The sequence below is a fragment of the Lontra canadensis genome, unplaced genomic scaffold (genome assembly GCF_010015895.1).
Source record: "Lontra canadensis isolate GAN:19392208 unplaced genomic scaffold, GSC_riverotter_1.0 scaffold8, whole genome shotgun sequence".
Taxonomy (NCBI): Eukaryota; Metazoa; Chordata; class Mammalia; order Carnivora; family Mustelidae; genus Lontra; species Lontra canadensis.
Window position 1 is genome coordinate 16,068,913 of NW_022631002.1, and position 14,530 is coordinate 16,083,442.

General features: G+C 43.7%; 1 protein-coding gene across 1 annotated transcript in view; it reads right to left on the minus strand.

Moving 5' to 3' along the window:
- Nucleotides 1–14,151, minus strand: part of WWP2 (WW domain containing E3 ubiquitin protein ligase 2) — a 151,955-nt gene extending 137,804 nt beyond the window's left edge. Inside the window, exon 1 of the mRNA XM_032854054.1 lies at nucleotides 14,068–14,151. The gene's annotated coding sequence lies outside the window, so the exon portion shown is untranslated. The remainder of the gene's footprint in view (nucleotides 1–14,067) is intronic.
- Between the last annotated feature and the right edge of the window lie 379 nt (nucleotides 14,152–14,530).

Here is a 14,530-nt window from a genome sequence, read left to right on the forward strand (position 1 = left end):
AATTATAAGCAATGCCAAAAGGCAAGAAAAAGTGTGAAGAGACAAAGCAAGCATTAGAACCAGACTTAGAGAAGACACAGATTTTAAAACTAATGGACAGAGAATTTAAAATAACTATGGATGGATATATTAAGGGCTCTAATGGAAAGAGGAGACAACACCCAAGAACAGATGGATAATGTAAGCAGAGATATGGAAGCCCTAAGAAAGAAAGAAGAAAAGGCTAGAAATCCGAAACAGTGTAAAAGAAACGTAGATTGTCTCCATGGGTTCACTGTAGACAGCACAGCTAATAGAATCACGGAGCTTAGAGCTATGTCAATAAAAACTTCCCAAATGGAAATGCAAAAAGAAAGAATTTTTCTTTAGGATTTTATTTATTTTCTAGAGAGAGAGAGAGAGAGTGAGTGAAGAAGAAGAGGCAGAGGGAGAAGCAGACTCACCACTGAGCAGGGAGCCTGATACAGGGCTCCATCCCAGGACCCTAAGATCGTGACCAGAGCCGAAGGCAGCCACTCAACCAACAAAGCCGTCCAGGCACCCAAGAAAGAATGTTTTTAAAAGTCCAAGTACGGGGCGCCTGGGCGGCTCAGTGGGTTAAAGCCTCTGCCTTCGGCTCGGGTCATGATCCCAGGGTCCTGGGATCGAGCCCCACATCGGGCTCTCTGCTCAGCGGGGAGCCTGCTTCCTCCTCTCTCTGACTGCCTCTCTGCCTACTTGTGATCTCTATCAAATAATAAAATCTTTAAAAAAAAAAAAATAAAAATAAAAGTCCAAGTACTGTGGGATAGTTTCAAAATGTGCAAAATATGCATAATTGGAATACCAGAAGAAGCGAGAACAGAGCAAAAGAAATATCTGAAGTAATAATAGCCAAGAATTTCCAAAGTTAATGACCTACAGCAAGCCCCAAATCCAGGAAGCTCAGAGAACAAGAAGCAGGAGAAACACCAAACACAAGAACAAAACAAACAAACAAACAAACTAGACATAGAATATTACCATACTGAATCTAGAGAAAACCAAAAACAAAAGGAAAGTCTTGAAAGAAGCCAAAGGGGGAAAGAAAACAGCTAACCTATACAGGAATAATGATAAGAATTACAACAGGTTTTTTTTGTTTGTTTGTTTGTTTTACCAGAAACCATATAAGCAGGAAGAGAGCAGAGAGAAATATTTAAAGTATTGAAAGAAAAAACACACTAACCTAGAATTTTGTGTCCAATGGAGTTATTCTTTACAAGTGAAGGAGTAAACAAAAGACTTCCTCAAACAAAAACATACCCTGAAAGGAACTTTTAAAAGAAGTCCTTCCAGGAGAAAGAAATGATACAGGTCAGAAACTTGCACCTACAAACAGAAAAGGGCATGGGAGAAAGAATAAATGAGGCTCCATCCACTGGCTGCTTTAAACTCTAAAAGACTGATAACATAGGGAAAGGACATGTGTCAAAAGGGATGCCAGATATAAAGCAAATGAAAGAACTTGCAGAGGTAACAAGTGATTCTGAGAAAAACAAAGCAGTGAAGGAGGACAGGAATAAAAGATGGCGGTCAAAAGTCAAAAATCTGTGCATGAGGAAAGTCTCATTCAGAAGGTGGCTTTTTTTTTTAAGATTTTATTTTTTTATTTTTTTAAAGATTTTATTTATGTATTCAACAGACAGAGATCACAAGTAGGCAGAGAGAGGAGGAAGCAGGCTTCCCACAGAGCAGAGACCCCAACACGGGGCTCGATTCCAGGACCCTCAGACCATGACCTGAGCTGAAGGAAGAGGCTTTAAGCCACTGAGCCACCCATGCGCCCCAGTGGGTAGCTTTTAACCAAAGATCAGAAGAAGGTGAAGGACAGAACTGAGAATAACACTGGAAGAACATTCCAGGCAGATAAGAGAGCAAGAGCTCTCAAGGTAGTAGTAAGTCTTGGGACTATACAAAACAAACAGGGGCCAGTGTGTCTCAAGGGCAGTGAAGGAGGAAGAAAATGGCAATAAGGGATATAATGGAATGTATCCTGTTAGGTAAAATTATTCTTTTTTTTTTTTAATTTGACAGATCACAAGTAGGCAGAGAGGTAGGTGGCAGGGTGGGGGGCAGGTGGGGAAGCAGGCTCCCTGCTGGGCAGAGAGCCCGATGTGGGGCTGATCCCAGGAACCTGAGATCATGACCTGAGCCAAAGGCAGAAGCTTTAACCCAGTGAACCACCCAGGTGCCCCAGGTAAAATTATTCTTAATGAACTATGAAATGCTTTGGAGCAGCAGTTCTCAATTCTTTCTGCACATTGGAATTAACTGGAGAGCACTAAAAACAAACCAGCCAACAATGACAGCCAAACCCCAACCTCAGGGATTCCCATTTGACTGGTCTGGAGTATTTAAAAATTCCCCAGGGGATCCTTATATAAAGCTGGGGTGAGAACCACTGGTATAGCATTACTGAATTAGCTGACTACACTAAGAGGAGGACTTCACCTCAATCAGAATGTTTTTGCTGTTGTTGTTGTTTTTAAAGATTTTATTTATTTATTCATGAAAGACAGAGAGAGGCAGAGGCAGAGGGAGAAGCAGGCTCCCCACGGAGCAGGGAGCCCAGTGCAGGACTCCATCCCAGGACCCTGATATCATGACCTGAGCTGAAGGCAGAGGCTTAACCCACTGAGCCACCCAGGCACCCAGCTCTATGAGAATGTTTAAGGCTAAACTAAAATTATGTAGAAAAATTGCACTAAACAATATGCAGATTTTTTTAAAATGGGGCAATATAAAACTTTAGGAACAGAACACAGCGAAGGAGCTCTGTGCCGGGAGTGGTTCCGAGGAGACTAAATATTACAGCACTTTCCCTGATACCAACTTTTCCCTTAGAGAGCCTTCCAGGAGCTCTTAATAAACGTAACAGATTAAACACATATATTTATCTCTGCTCCCTTCTCAAATCCCATCAAAATGACAGAAAAGAAACACAAAAATATAAACCAACTAAAAATGAATGGAAAAGGAAACAACAGGGACGCCTGGGTGGCTCAGTTGGTTGAGCGGCTGCCTTCGGCTCAGGTCATGGTCCCAGCGTCCTGGGATTGAGTCCCACATAGGGCTCCTTGCTCCGCAGGGAGCCTGCTTCTCCCTCTGCCACTCTGTCTGCCTGTGCGCTCTCTCTCTCTCTCTCTGACAAATAAATAAATAAAATCTTTAAAAAAAAAAAAAAAAGGAAACAGACAGGGGGCAGCCACATTCTGGAAAGGGGCAAGTGAGATGCCTGTAATGGTTGGGGAGTAGGGTTGACAAGAAGCAGGCTGGTAGCATTGGGGAATCACAGAAAGGGTGATTGCAGGCACTAGGTACGTCTGAAAGTGACAGCAGAGTTGGCCTACAAACAGGAGAGAAGAGTAAAACCTGTATGAGAAACAGAGTTCCCAGACCCCCTCCCCAACAATTCAGCCAGGCAGTCACCCCCTCCCCAATCCCAAAGAGGAAGAGTTCATTTTTAGTCTCTGGATAGATTACACCAGACCTGAGGACTTCAGGCACAGCTGAGGGTAGCGATTAGGCACCATACTGATCCAGACAGGTAAGTGGAAGTCTACATCCTGAGCTATGAGAAGTCACTGTCTCATCCCCACTCACCTTCCCTCATTTGAGGCCTAGCACACAGCTCAGCCTGTGGCTACTCAATACATAAAGGAGCCCAACTATCTAAAGAGACCCTTAGAAAGAAAAACCAGATATTAAAACATAAAAAGAGGGGCGCCTGGGTGGCTCAGCGGGTCAAAGCCTCTGCCTTCAGCTCAGGTCATGATCCCAGGGTCCTGGGATCAGGCCCCGCATCGGGCTCTCTGCTCAGCAGGGAGCCTGCTTCCTCCTCTCTCTCTCTCTCTCTCTCTCTCAGGTCATGGTCAGGGTCCTGGGATCAAGCCCCGGCATCGGCTCTCTGCTCAGCAGGGAGCCTGCTTCCTCCGCCGCCCCCCACCCCCGCCTGCCTCTCTTGTGATCTGTGTCTGTCAAATAAATAAATAAAATCTTTAAAAAAACAAAACATAGAAAGAAAAAATAGAAAATTGATAAAGTCATCCTAAGATACATAAGGAAATACAAGGGACCCAGAATAGCCAAAATAATCTTAGAAAAAAACAAAGTTGGAGGATTCATACTACTTAATTTCTCTCTTTTTTTTTAAATTCAATTAGCCAGCATATAGCATATCATTAGTTTCAGATGTAGTGTTCAATAACTCATCAGTTGCATATAACACCCAGGATATTACTTAATTTCAAAACTTACTAGCAAGGTACAGTAACCAAGACCATGGTACTACTATAAAGATAGACACAGAGCAAGGGAAGAAAATTGAGAGTCAAGGAGCGCCTGGGTGGTTTAGTCAGTTAAATGTTTGCCTTCAGCTCAGGTCATGCTCTTAGGGCCCTGGGATCAAGTCCTGAGCTAGGATCCCCGCTCAGCAGGGAGTCTGCGTGTCCCTCTACGTCTGCCCCTCTCCACCCTCAGCTTATGTACTCTCTCTCTCTCAAATAAAAAAATACATAAAATCTTTAAAAAAAAAAAAAAAGAAAAGAAAATTGAGAGTCCAGATACAAACTCATAAACCTACATCCAACTGATTTTAGACAAGGATGCCAAGACAATACAATGGAAAAAGAGTAACAGTCTTTTCAACAAATGGTGCTGGGACAACTGGGTATCCATGAGCAAATGCACAAAGTTAGACCCCTACTTCATACCTTATACAAAAATGAATCCAAAATGCACCGAAATCCAAAATATAAGAGCAAAACTATAAAACTCAGAAAAAAAAAAACGCAGGTTTAAATCTTCATGGCTTTAAGTCAAGAAATGGTTTCTTAGATATAATATGAAAAGTACAATCAATAAAAACAAGATAAATTTGACTTCATCAAAATTAAAATCTTCTTTGTGTCAGAGGATACCATCAAGAAAGTGAAGACAGGGGCGCCTGGGTGGCTCAGTGGGTTAAGCCGCTGCCTTCGGCTCGGGTCGTGATCTCGGGGTCCTGGGATCGAGCCCCGCATCGGGCTCTCTGCTCAGCAGGGAGCCTGCTTCCTCCTCTCTCTCTGCCTGCCTCTCTGCCTACTTGTGATCTCTCTCTGTCAAATAAATAAATAAAATCTTTAAAAAAAAAAAAAAAAAGAAAGAAAGTGAAGACAACCCAAAGAATGAGAGAAAATATTTGCAAATCAAGTCTAGAGGGACACCTGGGTGGCTCAGTGGGTTAAGCCTCTGCCTTTGGCTCAGGTCATGATCTCAGGTCCTGGGATCAAGCCCCGAATTGGGCTCTCTGCTCAGCAGGGAGCCTGCTTCCCCCACCCCTCTGCCTGCCTCTCTGCCTACTTGTGATATCCCTCTCTCTCTGTCAAATAAATAAATAAAATCTTAAAAAAAAAAAGACATGTCTAGAATATATAAAGAACTTCTACAACTCAATAATAAAAAGACAATCCAACTTAAAAAAAAATGGGCAAAGGATCTAAACAGACATTTCTCTAAAAAAGATATAAAAACTGGGGCACCTGGGTGGCTCAGTTGTTTGATCGTCAGCCTTCAGCCCAGGTCATGATCCCATGGTCCTGGGATGGAGTCCTGTATCAGGTTCCCTGCTCAGTGGGAGTCTGCTTCTCCCTCTCCCTGAGCTGTTCCCCCTGCTTATATTCTGTCTCACTCTCTCTCTCAAATAAACAAAATCTTTAAAAAATATATTTAAAAAATAAGCATATAAAAAATGTATATCATGGGTGCCTGGGTGACTCAGTGGGTTAAGCCACTGCCTTCGGCTCAGGTCATGATCTCAGGGTCCTGGGATCGAGTCCCGCATTGGGCTCTCTGCTCAGCAGGGAGCCTGCTTCTCTCTCTCTCTCTCTCTCTCTCTCTCTGCCTGCCTCTCTGCCTACTTGTGATCTCTGTCAAATAAATAAATAAAATCTTTTTTAAAAATATATATCATTAGTCACTAGAGAAATACAAACTAAAAAACCACAATAAGACATCACCTCACACAAACTAAAATGGCCAAAATAAAAAAGGATACAATAACAAATGGTACTGAGAACTTTGAGAAATTAGAATCTTCATACACTGCTAATAAGAAATGAAAAATAGTGCACAGTTTTAGAAAAGTCTGGCAGTTCCTCATAAAGTTACAAAGAGGGGCGCCTGGGTGGCTCAGTAGGTTAAGTGTCTGCCTTTAGCTCAGGTCATGATCCAAGAGTCCCAGAACTGAGGCCCTCATTGGGCTCCCTGCTCAGCAGGGAGTCCGCTTTTCTGCCCTTCCCTTGGCTCATGTGTGCTCTCTCTCTCTTTCTCTCTGGGCTCTCTGCACAGCAGGGAGCCTGTTTCCTCCTCTCTCTCTCTGCCTACCTTTGCCTACTTGTGATCTCTGTCTGCCAAATAAATAAATAAAAATCTTAAGAAAAAAAAAATAAAAGCTCACAGTTAAATAAAATAGAGGTCAAAGAAAACCTCAAAAACAATTTAGAGAGAGAAAATATTGCACCCATGAAACAAGAACAGAATGTAATTTTAAAGGAAGGCAGGCAGGCAGGCAAGTAAGTTGGCTGGTTGGTGGACTCAGAGAATAACAAACTGCTCTTAGAAAGGACAGTTCTCATAGCAGAAACAAAGCTGATAAAGCAAGGAAATACACTAAAAAGTGAACTGAAAGACAAAGAAGATGGCAAATAGGTAAAAAATGACTTTTTTAAAACAGTGGTTCTGTTTAAAATGTCCAAAGTCTAGGACACTCAGGTGGTTCAGTTGGTTGAGCACCCAACTCTCAGTTTCAGGTCATGATCTCAGGGTGGTGAGATCGAGCCCTGCCTCAGTCTCCATGCTCAGCACAGAGTCTGTTTTGGATTCTCTCCCTCTGCCCCTTCCACTCGTGCGCCCTCCCTCTCTAAAACAAATAAATCTTTAAACTGTCCAATGTCCATCTTACAGCAAGTCCAGAAATAAAAAAGAAAAAAAAAAGAGAAATCATCAAAGAAATGTCACAGAAGATTTTTCTTAAGCTGAAGAATACACAGTTCTAAACAGAAAGAACCCAACTGAGTGCCCCAAATGATGGGGGAAAAAACATTCTATTGCACAATGTCATGAAATTTCAGAACATGAGAACAAAGGGTATACAAGCTTCCAGTCACATTTACAAACAAGAAAAATCAGAATGGCATCAGACTTCTCAGAAGTAACACCAAAGGTGAAAAGACAATGCAATGCTTTCAAATTTGAGATAAAATTATTTTTTTCAACTTTTCAATCTAGAATTCTACAACCAAAAAACCATCAATCAAGTAGGATTGGAAAACCATGGTTTGTAAGGTCTCACAGAAACTCCTCCCCATGCTGCTTTTGTCAGGAAGCTACTGAAAGATGTGTTCCAGGGGAATAAAGGAAAAAGATGGAGGATAGTGGGGATTCACGTGGGAGAGACAAAAGCAATTACAAGGTTAACAATGAAAAATCCCAAGGCATTACAGTACAAGAGCCCAGAGAGGAACCAGTCCGGATTAGAGAATTTATAGGAAATGTCACCTTGAGGAAAGAAAGAAAATGGAAGAAATAGATTACATGATCCATCTGAGTGCACTGAAAAAAGTAGCACTTTTAGCTCTATCGCAGTATTTGATGCAGGATTAGTGACAGGAACACAGAAAACTATGCAAATGAAAAAATCAGGAAATATGGAACTAGCAACAAGTTATATGATAGGAAATGCAATACTGTGTGGCTCAGCTGTGAATATTTATAAGAGCATAAACAACTTAATCAAAACTTGTGATGTGGGAATAATCACAAGGTGGAGGTACAAGTGTGTAGAAGTCTGTATTTGTGGAGACTGACCAGAAACAGAGCTAAATCCTCACCTTCAATAGTTAAAAGACAGTAGATAAAACTGACAGGCTAAGAGAGCAGTATAAAATATAAAACTGTCATTCAGAAATGCAGAAGTTGGAATGTCTTGCTGGCTCAGTCGGAAGGTAGAGCATGTGACTCTTGATCTCAGAGTCATGAGTTCAAGCCCTATGTTGGGTGTGGAGCCCACTTTGAAAGAACAAAAAGGGGGGGGGGGCGCCTGGGTGGCTCAGTTTGCTAAGTGACTGCCTTCAGTTCAGGTTATGGTCCTGGAGTCCCAGGATCGGAGTCCCGCCTCGGGCTCCCTGCTCAGTGGGGAGTCTGCTTTTCCCTCTGACCCTCCCCGCTTCTCATGCTCTCTCTCTCTCAAACAAATAAATAAAATCTGAAAAAAATAATAAAAGAAAAGAAACGCACAAGTCAATACTAGAAGAAAACTAAGAGTTGAAAGTCACTGACTACACAGAGCAAAAATCAAGAACAAACAGAGGCGAAGCCAGGAACTGTTGTTGCGTTCTCAGTCTTACAAGGCTCTTTGGCTCTTTAAACTATGTGCATGTTTTATTTTAGTCATAAATAAAATTTACATTCAGAAAAGAAAAAGGCTCCTCTTCAAATCAGGTCATAGGATGATGTTCTTATTTAATTTTAATAAGAACATCCCATCTTATATTCAATTAGAGTAGGGGGTTGAATTGTGGCACCCAAAAACATATGTCTGAGCATAACTCCCTGGAACCTGTGAATGTGAACTTATTTTCCAACAGGGTCTTTGCAGAGGCAATTAAGTTAAAGGTCTGAAGATGAGATCACCTTGAATTTAGAGTGGGCGCAGTATCCGTATAGGAGAAAGAGAGGAGACACACAGACACAGGGGAGGAAGCCATGTGAAGGCCGAGCAGGGATCGGAGTCCTACGATTCCAAACCAACAAATGCCTTGAGCCACTAAGAGAAGCAAAGAAAGAATTCCCCACGATCCCACCAATACCACCCCATCCACCCCACTCCCCCCACCCCACCACCCCCAGAGGGATCAGGCCCTGTCGATACTGATACTGTCACCTTGATTTCAGACTTCAGGCCTCCAGAATATTGTTTTTAAACCATCACGTTGGTCAGGTTTATAGTAATGCATTAAACAGATGAGGAAGAGGAAACTAATACAAATAGCAGCAAAGGCTTTAGAAGACCCAGATTTCAAATGACATCAGGCTGAAACTCAAAGTCCTCTTCCCATAACACATTCTTTGGAGGCTCAACTCCCAGGCCCCCAGTAACTTCCGAAAAGAAAGCAGCCCAGCAGTCACAGGAGGTGTGGTCATGCTCAAACTGTGCTTCGTAGCTGTGACTCCAGATACAAAAGGTGGCTAGGACAGGTTGATTCTTGAAACCAGGGGACTATAATGGCCAAGAGATCCCCTGACATTCACCTTTGCATTTCCAGGGCCTGGCAGCCTGCTGTCTGTGCCTCTTCTGGACCCTTCATCCCAACCTGCCCAGTCCAGAGCCAGGGTCAGTCTTTCAATAATGCTGATAGGCCCCACTCTGTGCCAGGCCCTGGAAATACAGTGGGGAATGTCACGGGGTCCCTGTCATCTGGGACCTCAGATCTCTTGCTCTGAGGGACCCCATTAAAGAAATCTTCAAAGGGCTTTTGGCACAAGAAAGCAACCATGCATAAACTTTAGCAAGGGATAGCTCTTGCAGTATCTAAAGCACCTGATGCTTTTTCTCACCCAACTGCAGGAGAACCTTTCAGACCAGTCAATTTTTAGAGGCAAATAGGTCGGGCCACTCACTAGCCTTTGCGTGATAGTGGACAAGTTACTCACCCTCCCTAAAGCTCAATTCCTCATCTGTGAAATGAACCTAAGAATATTACTTACCTTCTAAGATTACTGTAGGGATTAAATGAGACCAATCAAGGAAAGCGGCTAGCACACAGTAAGTGCTCTTCAATATTAACTAAAATACAAGCCTTGTTGCTCAAATCTAGGCTCTGCAATTCCTCAAATTCTTCACCTAGCTTTGAGTCAAGAAACCACTGAACACTGATCTCAAAATGAAAGGACCTGTGAAGCACATGGACCAAAGAAGGGCAAAAACTATTCACTGACATCAAGATTCTAATTAGGCAGTTGTAGAAACAGGCAGAGCTTCTTATAATTACAGATCTACTCTATATTCACTTTTTTAAAAATGTGGAAGAGAAGGGTCTGTTCAAAAATTCCTCCTTTCCTTCCTACTCTCTTGCTTTCCCAGGTCTTTCCAACACTAATTCTTCTTGCTTGGCCTCTTTTCTCTGGCCAGCATTGAGTTACCTTCCATTTTCCAAAGCCCCACATTGAAAAACAATCAAACACAATTAAACTTTGCCAAATGACATCGGTAAAAGGCCAAGCACATAAAAACAGGGAGGGACAGGGAAGGTCATATCTTTGGAAGTACAGTGGAATTATAGGCTAATAATAAAAGAGAATGGAAAGCAGATCGCACAACAAAACAGGAAGCAAAAGGCATGGGAGACACAGAGGAAGGGGACCTGCCCTAGGTCAGGACTGCCAAGCCTTAGTATTTGGTATTTTCCTAGAAGTAGTTATTAACACTTGACTTAAATCACTGAGTGTTTGTTTACAACCTTATGGGGAGAAGCAGAGGCCTGCAACTTTCTAAAAAAGATTCAATTGGTTCATTTTTAAGGGAAACAAGAACTTCCCTTTTGTTCCTAACTCTCGGAAATTCCAGAATCTGTAACAGCCCATGGTGACTCAAAATCATTTAAAAGCAGCTCACTGATTTGCTTCCAGTGGGAGATTATGTTCATGTATCCACCGCCACGTATGTCACTAAGGGAAGCAAGAGCTCTGCACTCAAAGATCAAGACTCAACTCCCAGTTCTTCCATGTCGGAGCTACATGACCTCATGCACATCACTTCGCCTCAGTGAGGTTCTGTTTGTTTTAAATCTGTAAAACAACAGATTACCTGGCAAACAAAATGCATCCGATACATGTCAGGTAAGACCAATATTTAAACATTAAAAACTCATTATCCATCCTGTGTCTTTCCCATGGCTCTTGGAGGTCTCTAAACTCAATTCCCTGCCCTAGCCTTGGTCCTCTATACTCCTTCTCCACACAGCAACCAGAGTGAGCCTGTTCAAAGGCAGGATGGGTTGTGTCCAAGCCACTGCTTAAGACCCTCCAATGACCCCAATCACTCTGACTAAAACCCATCATCCTTAAAATGGGTTGTAAGGCCCTCCATGACCTGCCCATCCCTCCCCTTGCCCCCAACACCTCTTTGACCTCAATCTCCTACTCTCCCTTGCTCACACTCCTCCAGCCACCGGAGCCCCCTAGCTGGCCCACAAACCTGCTAGGGGTGCGCCTACTTATGGCTACTGAACTTGCTGTCCCCTCCCCCTGGACCACAATGTCCCCACTTCCATGGCTCCTCCCCTCACCTCCTTCAGGTCATTACTCAAAAGTCACCTTCCCAGGAAGGCATCTCTAAAGACCCTATGCAAAACTGCAGCCCCAGACAACACTCCACATCCCACTTCCCCCTTTTATTACAATAAAATACGCACTTTACTTGGTTATTTTGTTTATTGTTCCTTTCCACTAAAATTTAAGATCCACAAGGGCAGGAGTTTTTCCTTCTCTTGTGTACTATATTCCCAGTGTTTAGAACAGGACTGTCCAATATAACTTTTAATTTTCTAGGAAACACATTTTAAAAAGTAGAAAGATACAGGTGAGATTAATTTCAATCATACTGCATTTAACCCAATAAACTTAAAATGTTACCATGTGTAGCATATGTTGTATTTTATTAATATTATGCTTCTTACAACATTTGAAAAAATCAATGACATATTTTACTTTTTTTTTTCAAACTGACTCTTCAAACTCTGGCGTGTATTTTATACTCCATCGCAGATCTCCAGTACGCAACCATACTGGACAGTGCAACTCCAAGAGTAGGCACTTACATACTCACTGAATGAAAGAATGTTCTCCCAGGAAGAGGCACCTATGGTGCCTCTTGGAATTTTTTAAACTTCAATTACATTCCATATTCTTAATTTTTGGTATGACATATATACTCTTTTTTCCTTAAAATGTCATACTTTCTATACTTGAAAAAATACTTTAAAATAATACTTTATAGGGGGGCCTGGGTGGCTCAGTGGATTAAAGCCTCTGCCTTCGGCTCAGGTCATGATCTCAGGGTCCTGGGATTGAGCCCCGCATCGGGCTCTCTGCTCAGCAGGGAGCCTGCTTCCTCCTCTCTCTCTCTGCCTGTCTCTCTGCCTACTTGTGATCTCTGTGTCAAATAAATAAATAAATAAATCTTAAAAAAATAAAATAAAATACTTTATACTCCTTCTGTAAATGGTAGAGAATCAGTCCATGGCCTGGGTTTGAGTCCCTGCTCAGTCACTAGCTCTAGAACCTAAAGCAAGAACATCACTAAGCCTCACCTTCCTCATCTGTGGAATAGGGACAGTCCTGAACTTCACAGGATCATGGTCCCGAGATGTTGGTAAAAGCTCTTTGTAACCAAGGTAGTCATCATTAGGTAAAAAGGATTAAGAAGCCAACGCAAGCCTTATTCCTATGACCATTTTCATATGGACCAATAACACAGAAAATGGTCTGATAAGAGAAAAGCTAGGTCTTGGGTTCAAATCCCTTGTTCTTCACTTACAGCTGTGTGACCTCTAGAAAGTTATTTATTCACCAAACATTTACCAAGTGCCCACAATATCCAGCCACTAGGGTAGGAGCCAAATGCAATATGAACCCTACCCTTGAAGGATGTGCAGTCTAGCAGGAACAAAGAGACCAGTAAAAAAGAAAGCAATAAACTGCTAAAACAAACAAACAAAACAACAACAACAACAAAAAACAAGTCCCTCTCCCTTAGGGCTGTTGTTCATTCCGAAATGTGAATAATACCTTCCCAACCTAACTCAAAGGCCGCCAAAGAAAATAATTTTTAAATGTCAAAATACTCCAAGAACTTTAACTCATAACATGTCAGCGAAGTCTTTTTTTTTTTTCCTACTGGTAATCCAAAACGACTCCGGCTCCTGTGAATGTCCAACTGGAACATTCACTCTAGTTATACCACATCTATGTGGCATATTCATTTCACTTCTGCAAATTTTAGTAAACATGAAGAAAGAGGGTAAGCAGCTTTTACACAGGTATTTATTACCAAAATCATGATTCAGATCACAATACTAAGAAACACAAAAGAGACCGTTCAGTCACCCTACCTACTTACACTTTGTCAAGATAAGCAGTCACATGATAAGTGAAACTGAATAATTTAAACCGAAGAAAGAAGAAAAGTCATAAAGCACTACAGATACTCTGGCCAAGATTTCTGCAGTCACTGTTGCTGAGGTAATGCTGGGCTAGGTCGTGGTCGATAGTTTAGGCTAAAAGCCATTTTACGGTCAGAGCAAAGTGCCCTCACTCTTTTTTTTTTAAGGCTCGAAGTTGATGAGACCTGGGAAAATCTAAAAGAAAGATGATCTGAAGGGCTAGGTTCCCAAGAAGTGGAACCCTACCCAACCAGGACTAAGTGGGTGTGACGAAAGCAAAATGATCCAGATTCTGTGATCCTTCCTGAAGTTTAAAAGCTGAATGGGACCAAAATCAAAGCCTCGGGTAACAACCATTTCCAAAGAGAAAGGAAGAAAGAGACTCTCAGCTGGGGTTCACACAGCATCTTCTTCCTGATTTCTCCTTTCCCTCCACGTCAAACACTCAAGCGCACCGTTCCAGCTCAGTCCCAAGTCGCCCCTTCCTCCGGACCCGAACCCTCCACAAAGGTCACGCCTCTTCATCCCTAGGACCTAAGCTCCTTTCCCTCTTCCGGCAGGACTCGCGGGCCGCCGCACCCCCGGCTGCCTCCGCGCCCACCTCCAAGCACCCCCGCGCGCGGCCCGCCGCACGCCCACCCCGCTCGGGCGGGAGCCGGGACACCCCTCCTCGGAGGCCGGAACCGCCGAGCCAGGCCCCTCCCACAGGAAGCCACCGCCCCCCGGCGCCCGGGCCGCACCGCCCCGGCCCACCCGGCGCCGTCCCCCGCCCCCCGCCCGCCCCGCGCCCCCGGCCCTTCCGCCCGCTCGCCGCACCCTCCGCGCCCGTCGCGCCGGCGCTCGCTACCTGTCGCGGCCACAGAAGCGGCGCCCAACTCCGCTCCCACTTCCGCCTTCCACCGCCCGCACTCGGGCCGGGTCACGTGACCGCGCGCGGTCACCTGACCCGGAAGAGGCCGGCCGGACTCGCAGGTGTGGGCAACCTAGGCCTGGTTTGGGCGCCTTTGGCCGGGAGACGGCCTTCTTGTCCTTCGTGTATGTCAAAATAGAAGGGGTCCCACTCACCAGATGGTACCGGAGTAAGCAAATTAGTTGAAGGCTCACTGTCTGCCAGGCGCTTCGTTCACTCGGTCAACCCCGGAGGCGGGTCTATCATTAGCCCCATTTTACAGGTGAGAGGAGGCCAATCAAGTCAGCAAGTATTTATTGAGCTACTTAGGGTTACCCCGTAAGTACGGACGCCTAGTTAAATTTGAATTTCGAATAATTAACTATGCAATATGTAGACGTGCCCCAAATACTGCATGAGA